This window comes from Podarcis tiliguerta, assembly GCF_965153285.1.
Source record: "Podarcis tiliguerta genome assembly, chromosome: 6".
Classification (NCBI taxonomy): Eukaryota; Metazoa; Chordata; class Lepidosauria; order Squamata; family Lacertidae; genus Podarcis; species Podarcis tiliguerta.
The window spans coordinates 2,055,138-2,068,920 of NC_139539.1; positions in this window are offsets into that span (position 1 = coordinate 2,055,138).

Below are 13,783 nucleotides of genomic sequence, written 5' to 3' on the forward strand. Positions count from 1 at the left end.
CTCTGCTAGGAAATGGATGAGAAACCAGAATGTCAGGGTACCGCTGATCTGGTAGTTGTGGGTCTGGCAAATAACGCATGCGCACAAGCTATTTCCGGTGCTCCTCCGACCCAGAAGTGGGCAGTAAGAGCGGGCGGTGGCAGCGGAGGTCGCCATGGGCCAGATAAACGAGTCCCTCGGGCCTTATCCAGCCCACGGGCCTTAGTTTGGGGACCCCTGATCAAAACCACTTCAACACTAGGTAAGTTCATTGATGATCTGACAGACAAAATAGAACATTTGATTCCTCATTCTTTCATAGCAAAGTCACAGTCTGCCTTCCTTAAAAATTTAAAAGAAAACCTTCCATCACACACTGCCGTTGTTCTACTGGATTTCAGTGAAAACTTTTCATTCTTCATCCAAGATGAGGTGCGGGGGTACCACTGGACTTCTGATTCTTGTACTTTGCATCCTGTGGTGGCGCACTCAAAACCCATTTCAGAGACGTCCCTGGAACTCGCCATTTCCACAACTTTAAAGCACTCAATTCTACAGTCACAAGTGAAGCAAGAAGAAGGAGCATTGATAAAGAGCCCTCCCTCACTTTCAACCTGAGGAGCCTCCTCAAACTTCCTGCGATTGCTGAGAACTTACTACACTTCTAAGTGATTGATGCTCCGTGGGGACAATTTATTTGGTATGTATTTATTATCGGTTGTGTATATGCAGGTCTGTCATTTCAATGATGTGGAAGGGCCCCCTGGTCACAGCCATGTAATTGCAACCAATGTGATTTACAAAAAAAAAAAAAAAACGCTAAGTGGGTCCCTTAGGAGAAATGGAAAGCCAAGCTATATGGTAGCTGGAGTAGCTGCCAGGCTGGCAGCTAGGTGCTGCCCCTGCCGGCTGGCTCAGGTGTTGGGCTGGAAGGGAGTAGGAATGCCGTGTGGGCACTGCTGCTTGCTGCTGGGGGGTGGCAGAAGCAGAATGGGATACAGATGCCACCTTATATGTCTGCAGAGAATTGAGGGGTGCTCCAGAGATCGGGGTGGTCATGACTTGGACCACCACCCAACTTTATTTAGCCTCCTGAGGCTAAATCAAGATGCCTGGAATATTTACCTGCCAGTTCTTCATGGTGGGAGAATAAAAATTATTTGTCAGGGATTTGTGAACCTGGATCTATGGAGGACAAGTGGCTAGATATTTGCCAGCAGGCCTGCAAGCTGGCCACCCACAAGTGGAGAAGTTGGAAAAATCCTCCTGATACAGCTAATGTCTTATCTGTGGCACCATTTGGACTTGTGGCAGATATTAACTCTCAGTGTGGGATTGCTCTGCCACCAGAGAGAATCTTGGCTCATTGGGTAGGGAGGAGGCAGGTCTCTGATTCAAGAAGACTTCAGGGGCATCCACTCTGAAGGAGAGAGAGAGAGCGCCTTTCTTTTCTTCTGTTCTTTCCCAAGGAACATGTGATAACGCATACCTCCCAGAGTTGGAAGCTGGGGGAAGCTCCCAGGTGGAAAAGATCACCTTTTGTTGTGTGGAATAAGGGTCTAGAGTTAATTAAAAAGTCCTGAATCAGCATTTCCTTTTCTACTTCTTTTTTTTCTAAAGTTTTAAAAGAAAACAGGAAGAGAATTAGTGAGCTCCATCTTTGCTTCTCCAGCCACAGCCCTCAGAAGGGACCCTGGTCCCGAGATCAGCTTTCTCCCTTGCTGCCCCTTCTGGCAGTGTGGTGCAGTGGTTAGACCACTCTGCATGAAGCCCACTGGGTGAACCAAGGCAACTGACTGTAAGAAGTCAAAACGATGAACCTTTCACGGAAGACCCTGTTGCACTATTTGATAAAGTACCATCCATGCATGCAGGATTTTAGATGTTAGCAGCAGGAGAATGTCAGGTTATTACGAGAGCTAGACAAAACCACTTGCAGAGTCAAGCCTCCGATTGCGTCCATTTCGCCAAACGTCCGCGGCAAACCTGGAAGTAATCGGCAGGTTTGCCGCGGTCCACACATGCACGCTGGCAGCTTCAAGGTATGGACGGACCTCCGGAACGGATTTCGTTCGTTCCGAGAGGTTCCACTGTATTCATTAAAATCTTTTCTTCTGCACTGGCACCAGCCAACTCCAGATGAACTTTCAAATCCAAGGAAAGTGCATGTTGGGGTTGCGCCAACCTGAGTAGGTCCAGGATACCTAATGCAATTGAAAGTGGGTGCTGCTGCCCCATATCTAGGGGGTGATGATAGGCATGGGGCGCACTCGAGATGTAAGTAACAATCAGACTTTGAAAAGTTGGCATCACTGGACCAAGTCCATCCATTTTGTTGAATTAAACTAAACCAGGAATGGGGGATGTGAGCACAGACAAACGTGTGTATAAAAATCACAGGTGGGCGTGATGCCTGTTTAAAACCCACTATTTTAATTGCTGTGAAGTTGCTCTGAGCAACGCCGAATGCGCTGGAAAGGCAGGACATACATATTTTGAATTGAAAAAAATAGTATTTACTTTTCCAGCCTTCTTTTGCTAGGTGCGCAGTCAGTAAGATGCGACATGTGACCAACGGTCACTTCTGTGATGAGAGGGAGCGCCGATAGGCAAGGGGGCACTGGAGATGTAACTATCAGACTTTGAAAAGTTGGCATCACTGGACCACGTCCATCCATTTTGTTGAATTAAACTGAATAGTTTTAATTAGATATTGAATGAATATGCAATTGTTACTGTTTTGAATTTCATCGTGTTATTATCTTCCTTAGTGGGTCATTCAAACCACAGGAGTCATTATCGGTTTCCTATTCCCGTCACTTATATGCCTTGTCTTTGACAGGCGTGATGCCCAAGAACCGCTCCAAAAAGACAACCCATAGATGGCTTGAAATATTTCACCTGGAATACAACTAGTTTAACTATCGCTATCCCTTAAGATTTGGAAACCCAGGGAACCATGTCCTGGTCAGATTATGTCCTCAGGTCCACTTTCAACGCTTAGAGGCAAATGGCTTGCTTTTTCCCCTGGGGACATCAGCACAAGAAGAGCACCTCCTCTTTTTGGCATGATGCCCTCCTTGGTGGGTCCAACTCCTTGCTGCACTCTTTATTGGAGGTTCCTAACAGGAAATTCAGTTGCTAGGTGCCCCAAAATGGACTGCATGTAGCTCTAAAATGATCTGCTCCACTCATATTTTTCATAGCAATGGGAATGTTGTTTGATAATGTATTAATTGGGGGGGGGGGGGAATTGCTGACACATTGTGCTCAGAACTGACTTTGTTCTTTTATTGAGACACGATCATTTAAAAGAAGCATGACAAATGCGTAAATATAAAGAAAATACAGAGAAACCAGAAGGAAAGTACAAATTCGTTTAGAGTTGAAGTATTAAGGTTCAAAGAAATAAGGGATGTATTATGTAGGTTAAATTTGGAAAATCTCTAAAGCCAATAAAGATCTTTTTAAAAAAAAGATAGAGGCAGGTACCGCTGATCTTCAAGTTTTGGGGCTTGTGTGGGAAACGACCAAGCTTGAACTGGGGGAGTTCTGCAGGAGATCTGGAGAAGTTCTCAGTGTTCAGGTATCTAGCCTAACTCCCCTTGCATGAGCCAGTAGTTCCAATGTTTTTCTGGAGGCCTTAAATGAGCCGTTTTGGGTTTACTCAGGAGGTTTCTTTTCTCATAAATTTCCTTTTTTTTCTTGCCTTATTTCCTTTTGAATTTTGTTGCTGCCGCTACCACTTTACGTTTATTTTGATATGAAAATAGAGATTTTACCATCTTGTCATTGCTTCAGGAATGTGAGGTTTTCCACCTGTCTGTTCAATGTTCTTCTCTGTGCCTGGATTCCCACCCCCCCTGCCGGGGGGTTTCCGGTGAGGGGTGCCGGGACTCCAAAGAGACACTGCCAAAGTTCCTTTGGCTTGGGCTTCCAAGCCTTTTCAGGGGTTGTTTAGCCCAACGTTGACCCTCCCAGTACACCCCGACTCTCTTACTGCGATTAGAGCTCACCCATTGCAGCTGCAGTAAAAGCGGAAGTAATTGCTTTTAAGTAGTGCAATGGTACGTTGGGCCCAAGATCTTGGTCATAATATCTATATGAACCAATGAGAGAGACTCTTTTTGGAAAAAAGGGTATCAGGTTCACAGCCTGTTATAGGTTAAGAGAAAATATTATGAAAATGGTATATTGGTGGTACCTCACCCAGGCCAGATTGACCCAAATGTATAAGAGCAGATCGGAGAATTGTTGGAGGTGTAATGAGGGGACAGGATCATTTATGCAGATGGGGTGGGAATGTGGAAAAATTAGGAAGTTTTGAGACATTATATATAACAAACTAAAAAGGATGTTTAAAATCCCATTCACAAAACGACCAGAAGCCTTCTTATTAGGGGTAATGTCAACTGAAATAAAGAAAGATCTCTCTTTATGTATGCAACATCCGCAACCAGAATTTTAATTGCAATGTACTGGAAAAATGAAACTACACCCACAAAATCAGAATGGCAAGTTAAACTATTAGAATATCTGCAAATGGCAAAAATGACAGGGCGGGTAAGAGGATATTCGATGCAAAAAGTAAATCAAGAACGGATTATATTCAAGGATTATCTGAAATATTACTGATATCCAAAACCTCCTGCCTAGCGGTGTGTGCAGTTTGATCCATCTTTTAGATTTAGGGGAGCTAGTCTCCAACGTTTGTTGGGGGAGACCTAGGGTTTTTTTTGGGGGGGGGGGTTATTTGTCCTGTCTTCATGCTTTTTATGATGGACCGCTGTAGCCACCCCCAACGACACGTTCTCAAGATGGAGGGGGAGGGAACAACTGCAGTCGCCTGCGGTTCCTGTGCAATGTTTGCCATCTTGCCAAAGGTTGCAGGCAGCTTTACCTGCAGCAATTGCATGTTGATTGCCCTCCTAAAGGACAAAGTCCAGCAACTGGAGGAATGTGTAGCTACGCTCCAAAGAATTAGAGCTGGAGCTCTTCTTGGAAGCAACAGAGCACACCGTCTCCACCAAGGAGGAGACAGGGGACTCCCCTCAGAAGGAGGCTAGTTCACCAACACAGGAGCCAGATATATGGAGAAACGCGACTCAAAGAAGTAGGAGGCCCAGGGTTCGCTCTGATTGTTTAGAAATACACAATCGCTTTGAGGTCCTCTCCCCTAGCATGGAAAACGAAGAGCAGACTCCATTTGAGGATCTCTCCCTCATTACAGTTGATCAGGTATATGAAGACGAGCAGCAAAGTCAGTCCTCAGGGAATGTGCAGGCGACCTTGGAACAGACAGCTCACGGAAGAACCCCGACCAGACCTAAGAGGAGGCGTGTAGTGGTGATAGGGGATTCCCTACTGAGGGGAACAGAAGCAGTGATCTGTGGGCCTGACAAGATGTCTCGGGAAGTGTGCTGTCTCCCCGGGGCTAAGATCCAAGATGTAACTGAACGACTGCAAGGAATCATAAAACCCACTGACAAATACCCCTTCCTCTTGGTTCATGTGGGAACCAATGACACTGCAAGCAATAGCCTCCAGAAGATCAAAAGAGACTATGAGGCTCTGGGCAGGAAATTGAAGCAATTAAATGCACAAATTGTCATCTCATCTGCCCTCCCAGTTGAACGACGTGGCCCAGGGAGAGAGGGAAAAATAGTGGAAGTGAACAGCTGGCTTCGCAAATGGTGTAAACAGGAACGGTTTGGATTCTTAGATCACGGACTGCAGTTTCTTGAAAGTAGACTTCTGGCAAGTGATGGGCTGCACCTCACAACGGTTGGGAGGAATGTTTTTGCCAAAAATCTCAGAAACCTCATCAGGAGGGCTTTGAACTGACTAATGTGGGGGAGGGAGACAGTGCTCCTGAAGGTAGGAGTCTATCAACTGATGAAGATGATCATCCAAATGTCATAGACCAAATGGAGCAAACAGCACGCAGACCTAGTGGTGGGAGGAAAAAATCCTTAAATAGGAGACACGGGGGAATGATTAATGGACTTCAATGTCTGTACACTAATGCGCAACGCATGGGAAATAAACAAGATGAGCTTGAGCTCTTGGTACAGCAAACTAAATATGACATAATAGGCATCACTGAAACCTGGTGGGATAAGTCCCACGATTGGAATGTAATAATGGAGGGATACAATCTATTTCAGAGAAACAGACCAGACAAGAAAGGAGAGGAGGAGGAGTGGCGTTATATGTCAGGGATGTGTATACCTGTGAAGAGATCCAAGATTTAGAACCTCAAAGCCAAAGTGAGAGCATTTGGGTCAAAATTAAGGGAGAGAAAAACAGTGACCTCATTGTGGGAGTTTACTATAGATCCCCAAGCCAAACGGAGGACATAGATGATGCCTTCCTGGAACAGATGGCCAAGCATGCAAAAGGAAGGGAGATAGTAGTAATGGGGGACTTCAATTACCCGGATATTTGTTGGATGTCAAACTCAGCCAAGAGCATAAGGTCAAACAGATTCCTCACTGGCCTTGCAGACAACTTCATTGTCCAGAAAGTGGGAGAAGCAACAAGAGGAACAGCCATTTTAGATCTGGTGACGAAGTGTGGGTGAAGGACTGGTCCCAGACTCCGCTACAACCCTGCTGGAAGGGACCTTACACCGTACTACTTTCCACACCCACTGCCGTGAAGGTTGCAAGCATCACCCCTTGGGTCCACCATACTCGTGTGAAAAGGGCAATAACTGACTGGACAGTGATCCCCAATTCACAAGACCCCCTCCGGCTGACCATCGCCAAACGCTCGGCAGACGACCGCCCTGCTGGTATCACTCCGGAAGCTGATACCTCTACGCACGGCTGAAGAAGCCATCAGGACCCAGAAGTGGATGGGAGGGACGCCCACCGGCAGCGTCTCCAACGTTCCAGTACTATGAACTCACCCCCCAGACAATTCCACCAATCCTGCCCGGACCCCTGTCTGTATTGTCCGTGGTAATAACATCCCAGTGGGAATTCTCACTCCAAGTATATGTAAATTGAATGCTTCTATATATTCCTGTGGGTGCATTCCCGCTTTTTCCGCTTGGGAACCTCCACCCCAGGGATTTGTCCTTTCAACTGCACACCAGGGGTTCAGCCACAGGCCGGGCATACCAGGGTATTACCTACACACTGTTTAGACAGACCCGAAAGCCCAGGGCGCCCGAATCCTGCCCCCTACGAGTACCACCCAGGCAACTATGGTTTGGGCTAGGGAGAAGTGGTGGTTGGGATGGTTAGGAGGCTCCTTGGTAACAATGGGACTAATTTTAATCTGTCCATGGAAGCGGTCCTTGTTCTTTGGACGCTACCCTCAACAGTGCTAGCCCTTTTGTTAATTTCCCTAGGGCTGGCCGCCAGTGGCAAACAGACCACCACCCAGCCTCCGCTCATGGACTCCCTGATTAAGGTTACCCGACAAATGCGCCCATGGGGGGCTCAACACCCCTATAATCGCTGGTTACAGCTGGCGGAAATGGTAGCCCAGGCTGCAAATAAAACCAGCTGCTCTGTTTGTACCCTTGGACCCATAGATGCAATTGGGGGAATGCCCTTGCTCCCCATACCCCTTAACCGGACTCGGGTCCAATATACTGGTGCTCGATTCTCCCCATCCTCACCCCCATATTGGAACCATTCCACTCCTTTCCGAGCTTATAGGGTCTCTGGGTGGTTCTGTGTCAATTAGTCCCAGAACGCTATTCTTGACCACAATTACACATTCGTAGGCCGCTCTCTTTGCAAATGTATGTGTGCTCCCACTGACACCTCCGAATGTGGCGGTGCTTGCACCAACCTTAATCTCCTGAGCATGAGCTCTACCGCAGGAAAGGTCGCCGCTCAGGGACGACCACCCATCCTCTGGGAGTGGAAAATTTTGGGATTCTGCCTCATGGTATTTTTTTGTGTGCCTTGTGCCTTTTCCCTTTGTTTTGGGGGACTCGGCCTTCTGCCTTTGTTGTGTGTTTTTTTTTTGGGGGGGGGGGTGGAACCCAGTTCAGCTACTGATTGATTAGTGTGACTGCAAAAATGGATAAAAGCCCTCCCATCCAATGACTATCATCAGTGCACGTAAGGAAAAAAAATGTTAATTTTTATCATCTACGATACTGTTATTTATTTCATAGTAAAGGTAAAGGTACCCCTGACCATTAGGTCCACTCACGGATGACTCTGGGGTTGCGCGCTCATCTCGCTCTATAGGCAGAGGGAGCCAGCGTACAGCTTTCAGGTCATGTGGCAAGCATGGCTGTCTCTTCTGGAAAGCCAGGGAGGCACACGGAAACGCCATTTACCTTCCCGCTGCAGCAGTACCTATTTACCGTATTTTGCGGCATATAAGACGACATTTTAACCCAGGAAAATCTTCTCAAAAGTCAGGGTCCTCTTATACGCCGGGGGTCGTCTTATAGGGCGGGCGCTGAAACTTCCGAGCCGGACTGGAGAATCTGCCGTGGCCACATATGGTGGGAGGAGCTCAAAAACGGCCGTGGCCGCATCCCTGCCATATGCTGCGACCGCATGAAAGCAGCAATCCACTCACCAGGATTTGTGGGAAGAAGTGACTTAACGTGGTCCCAATGACGAGGTGAGAGGGCGTCTCACTGGGAAGGTGCAAGTGAAGAGCGGAGCAAGCTGCAGGTGTCTGGGGTATGGGAAAAAGATGGAGCGGCACTGTGCCCAGAAAAACACGCTTCTTTCACCCGTCTGGCCCGCCCTTGTATCCTATTACCGTACCTCCTTCTCTGCCTCTCAGATCACGCTCCTGAGGACTGCAGTGAAGCGGCGCAGGAGCACATGTGCGAGATCTGAGAGGCAGAGGAGGTGGTAAATAGGATACAAGGGCGGGCCAGACGGGTGAAAGAGGCATGTTTGCGCTACCACTCTGATGGTCTGGGAGACAGCGAGGGCTGGGCAGGCAGGGAGAGCTGACCAGTCCAAGCAGGCTTTGTATGCAACACCCAGCCAATTGCCGGTAAGGTACAATTGCCAGTAAGGTACATACAGGACAGTATACAAATGCCCAACAGTCAAAACCCCATCATGGCTCCACCAGCAAGAAGAAATACGAAGCCAGTTTCAAACTTAGTTGTAAACTTTGCCATGGAACATAATAACTGCGCTGCTGCAAGACAATATGGACTAACAGAAAAAATGGTTCAGGACCGGAAAGCAAATGAAAAAGCATTAAAGAGTATGCCAAGGGGTAAGTGTGCATTAAGAAGAGGCACCCCACATTGGCCAGAACTCGAAAAACATGTAGCAGACACGGTGAATGAGCATCGCCAAAAGGGTTATGTAGTGACACAAAATAAAATACATTTGTTTGCACTTCAGTGGCCAAATCTAACCCAGATCACAGCAACAGATTTAAGGCCACTGTATCCTGGTGTGTTGGTACTAAAGGGTTAAGAGGTAACAAGTCGCTCTAATCACTGAGCAGCTGGAAGTCATGAAGCATCCAGGAATGTGAGTTAGTTTGTATAGTCAGTTCACCCGTGTGTTTCCCCCCTTCCCCCCTTTTTTTACCTGACTCGCAGACTCAGTTTGTGGCCATGGGCGTGTTTGCGGATATGAGTTAAGTTTAGAGTAAAGTTTTCTTTATGCGTGAGGTAAAAGCATGTGTGCTTTATCGCCAGGGTTTTCTTTTGTAAATAAAGTTTTTCCTGAGTTCCAAAGTGCTTGCTCCAGGATTCTTCATTGAAAGGTACTGACTCTCCTGCCTTCTTCAACCGCTGCACGAAATTCTCTGCTGAGATAAGACTTATGGTGTCGTGTGGGAAAATGGTTGCTTATGCATAAGCGCATGGGCAGAAGTTTCTTACAGGGCAAAGCAACATGCTGCTTGGGGCATGGACAACGCGTGAACAGTTCATGCTAATGTAGTGATTGGTCCACGTAACATGGTCTGAGAGTGACGTGATGTACTGTACTTTCTTTGTTTGCTTCTGATACATTGTTGTATGCTTTTGCTGAACTACTACAATAAAGGCGGGCAACAGCTTTGGAGGCTGTGTGAGATCCCTTCAAAATCCACCTTGGTGTGTGAGATCCTTTCAAGCTAACCTGGTGTGAGACTGCCTCATTCCAAAAAGACGAGCAGGCCTCGTCAGCGTCGGAAGCACACTGGACGTTTACTTAACATTAAACTAATTAAAGTTTAATTGACATGGTGTACTAGATTCATGGGAAGGCATAATATGGTACTGTAGCAAAAGACAAAAATTGCCCCAAAATTACCTGCAGATCTTGATAGCAAAGTAAATAGTTTCTATCAATACGTAATACAATAGCGCACTAAACATGGGTATGCATTAAGCAGTATTGGAAATATAGATGAAACTCCAATGAATTTTGATATGGTTGGAAATAAAACTGTCCATCAAAAAGGTGAAAAAACAATTTAAACAACAGGACATGAGAAGTCCAGTTTTATTTACGTTCGAATTCTCAAGGATTTAGATATACAATGTGATTATCCAGTTCAAATATGGGAAGACAATCAAGCTGTAATAACTTTGGCTGGGTCTGAGCAGTTTAAAAATAAATCCAAACATTTAGAAATTAAGTATCAAAATGTGACTGAAAATGTGAAGCAAAACCTGATAATGCTAAAATACTGTGAGAGCATGAAAATGTGGCTGATATATTTACGAAAGCACTTAACTTTTGAGAAACATGCACAACTAGCGACAAAATTAGGAAATGTTGTGCATGATGCATAAATATGTTTTGTATATGTTTAAAGTAGTGTTGCGTCTGTTTGAATGAGAGGGGTGTTGAAAGAATCATTCTGCACAGAAAGATGTTTGTACCTTTAAGAACAGTTTATGTGAGCTATGGGCTAATTGGTTGCAGCTGGCCATGGCTACAAAAGGAGAAAAGCTGCAGTTTGTACTCTGCCTGCAAGAAAAACACCCAGAAACTTTGCTGTTTGTTGTTTTATAATAAAGTCCTTATTTAAGTTTGGTTTTACACCTGTCTCATGGTGTCACAGTCTCTATCTTCTGCCACTAGTGAAAAACTCCCCTCTAACATGCACAGCTGATGGCGCTAAACTGAGACCAATGACTGTTTTTAAAAGAAAAACAATGCCGAAACTCAAGTTCCTTGTTGGTTATTTTGTACATGTGAATGAAAAAGGCTGGATGGATGAAGAAGGGGTAAAGCTATGGCTTGATATGGAGCAGGCGACCAGGTGGACTTATTCAAAAAATGTCGTCTACTGGTGTGTGGGATATGCTCAGGGCTCATATATGAAAAGAGAAAGAAAATGCTTGTATAACCAAATGCTTGCATAAAGTAATTCTTGACTCCATTCAAGTATGACTACAGTTCTTGTCGTCTGCCACCAGGGAACCTTTGCTAGACACTTTGGAAAGCGGTTATGGTTGGTAACCTCCAATATCGATCAAGGTCCTAAGAGGAGGTGGATCTTCAGAACATTTTTTCTCCTTTTGAAACAACCTGAGACAAAAAGGATTTAAAAGCTATGAACTAAATCAGAGTCCAAACTGCTCCTATAGTGAAGTTAGGAAATCCTAGTATGTCCAAACTTTGGTTCATGCAGGAGTGAAGCATTGTGAGGGAGAGTTAAAACTGTGGACTCCTGGGGAATGTGTATCTGGTTTCTTTAATTGTAGAACTCTGTCTTTGAAGGTGTGAATCAAATTGCCTCCTGTCTTTGGGCAGGAAGAAGCCGTTCTCTGATTTGTAAATTCTGGCAGCTGGGAGTCACGGATGTGGATTGGTGTGAAAAGGCTATCAGGCGATTTGCAGCTCAAAGAGCCTGATATGTGTCTGGGAATGAAGGGGGAGTCTTTGATCCTCAAGGTCTCAGACTAAACAGAGTTCAGCTTTCGGAGTCTCCTGACAATCAAGTTATTGTCTCCGCATACAGCCATTGGCAAACTGGTAATTAAAGACCTGATTGGTCCCTAAACCATTTATCCACATGGGATTCTCAGGAATAAAGGTTTGGGGAATTGAGATGCAAATTGCAGACCATCTTGCCATGCAAATCCTCTTGCTCAGCAGAAGACCTTGCCCTGGTGTTTGTGCCTGAGGGCGCTTGACCAGCTAAGAAATCTTAAGGACTTGCTATGCTTTTAAAAACATGCTCACTAAATGTAGTTCAGTCAGTTATACTGTGCAACTTTTTTATGTTCTTGTTTTTAACTTTTAAGAAATGTGCAAGCCTTTATTTTCCGAGTGACCTTTTCAATAAACTTGGAAAAAGGACTTTTGCCTTTTTGAATTCTGTACGTTTGCCCGGAGAAGCTAAACCAGCGCCTGGCCACTTTGGACACCTACTGGTTTTACCTGTTGGATTTCTGTCTGCATCACGGTACAGTGACACAGTAAATATCGAAAGGGGGTTTTCCTCCTTGGACTATTCTAGGGTTGGCCCAGGAAAGGAAGTGGTGGCAGCTTTCTACTGTTTGGCTTGTGCCTTAAAACTCCTCGCGTCCTGTCCGCGGTTGGAGAACTGGTAAGGGGGGGGGTGGATAGTGGCCTGCAAACTACAACAGCTGCCTATCAAATTCCGTTGCCCACTGCCCCACATTCCTTTTTATCACCAAAATTTCAATATCATTGCCCTCCAAGAGACATGGGCAGCGGAAAATCCAACATTGAAAGGGTATTATTCATATGCAGTTAAGGCTGTCCCAGGCAGACTCAAAGGGGTGTTATGTACTTTGATCTCGCTATGCCTAAATGCCACTTGCAAGGAGTTGCCACCCTCTAGATCAACTAGCAATGGCCTTCCTTAGATCATGTGGAAACTGTAGTGTTGGGAGACATTCTGCACAGAAACAGGTGTACCTTTAAAAAGTTTCTGTAAGCTCTGGGTTAATTGGTTGCAGCTGGCCGTGGCTACAAAAGGAAAAAAGCTGCAGTTTGTACTCTGCCTGCAGGAAAAACGCCCACAAGCGTTTCTGTTTGTTGTTTTGTAATAAAACCTTTATTTAAGTTTGGTTTTACACCTGTCTCATGGAGTCAGTTTCTGTTCTCTGCCACCAGCTGAAAACCCCCCTCCAATATGTAGTTTGTTCATTATAAATGTTTATTCCGCCAAAATATTGACATCAAGAGTAAGTGGAAAAGACTGGAGACCTATGTTAGGTCACTGCTATTGGATTACCTGGGGGCAAAGGCCCTGTTGGTGGGTGTCCCTTAAAAACAAGATAATTTTTCTCAAAACTGTTTATCCCGCAGAGATTACTGTTTTGGAGTGCCCTGGGTGTTGGGTCAAATCGACCCCTGCGCTTGACGCCAAATTGAAGGAGATTCTAGCTTCTGAAAAACTGCTCACACTTACAAACGGTTCTGGGAACAATTCCAACCCAGAGGAGGCACTTTTGGAGCGTTTGTTACAACATATAAAGCCCCATCTCTTCAATATCTCTGAGAAAAGGCCAACTAAACCGTTAGCAGCAAATAAACCTTGGTTTGATCACATTTGTATTCAGGCTAAGAAAGCTTTGCTAAAATGCCTACAGAGCCGCCCTGACATCTGATAACTGCCAGGCAGCAAGGCTATCTCTCAGAACCTGCCTTAAAGAATATAAAGCCCATCAAAGAAACGTCTACAGCAGAAAATGCTGGTCGGAACTACTTGCTGCCCAGTGCCCCAAACTGGCTGTTCTGGCCATCTAATTTCTTCTCCCAATCCTAGGTGAGCACTAATATCCACTCAGACCCCTCCAATGCATCCGTGTCCTAAAGTTTGATAGAAATTTGAGAACCATGTCATGGTTTGAGTATTTAATGTTTCTCCTCATTACCAC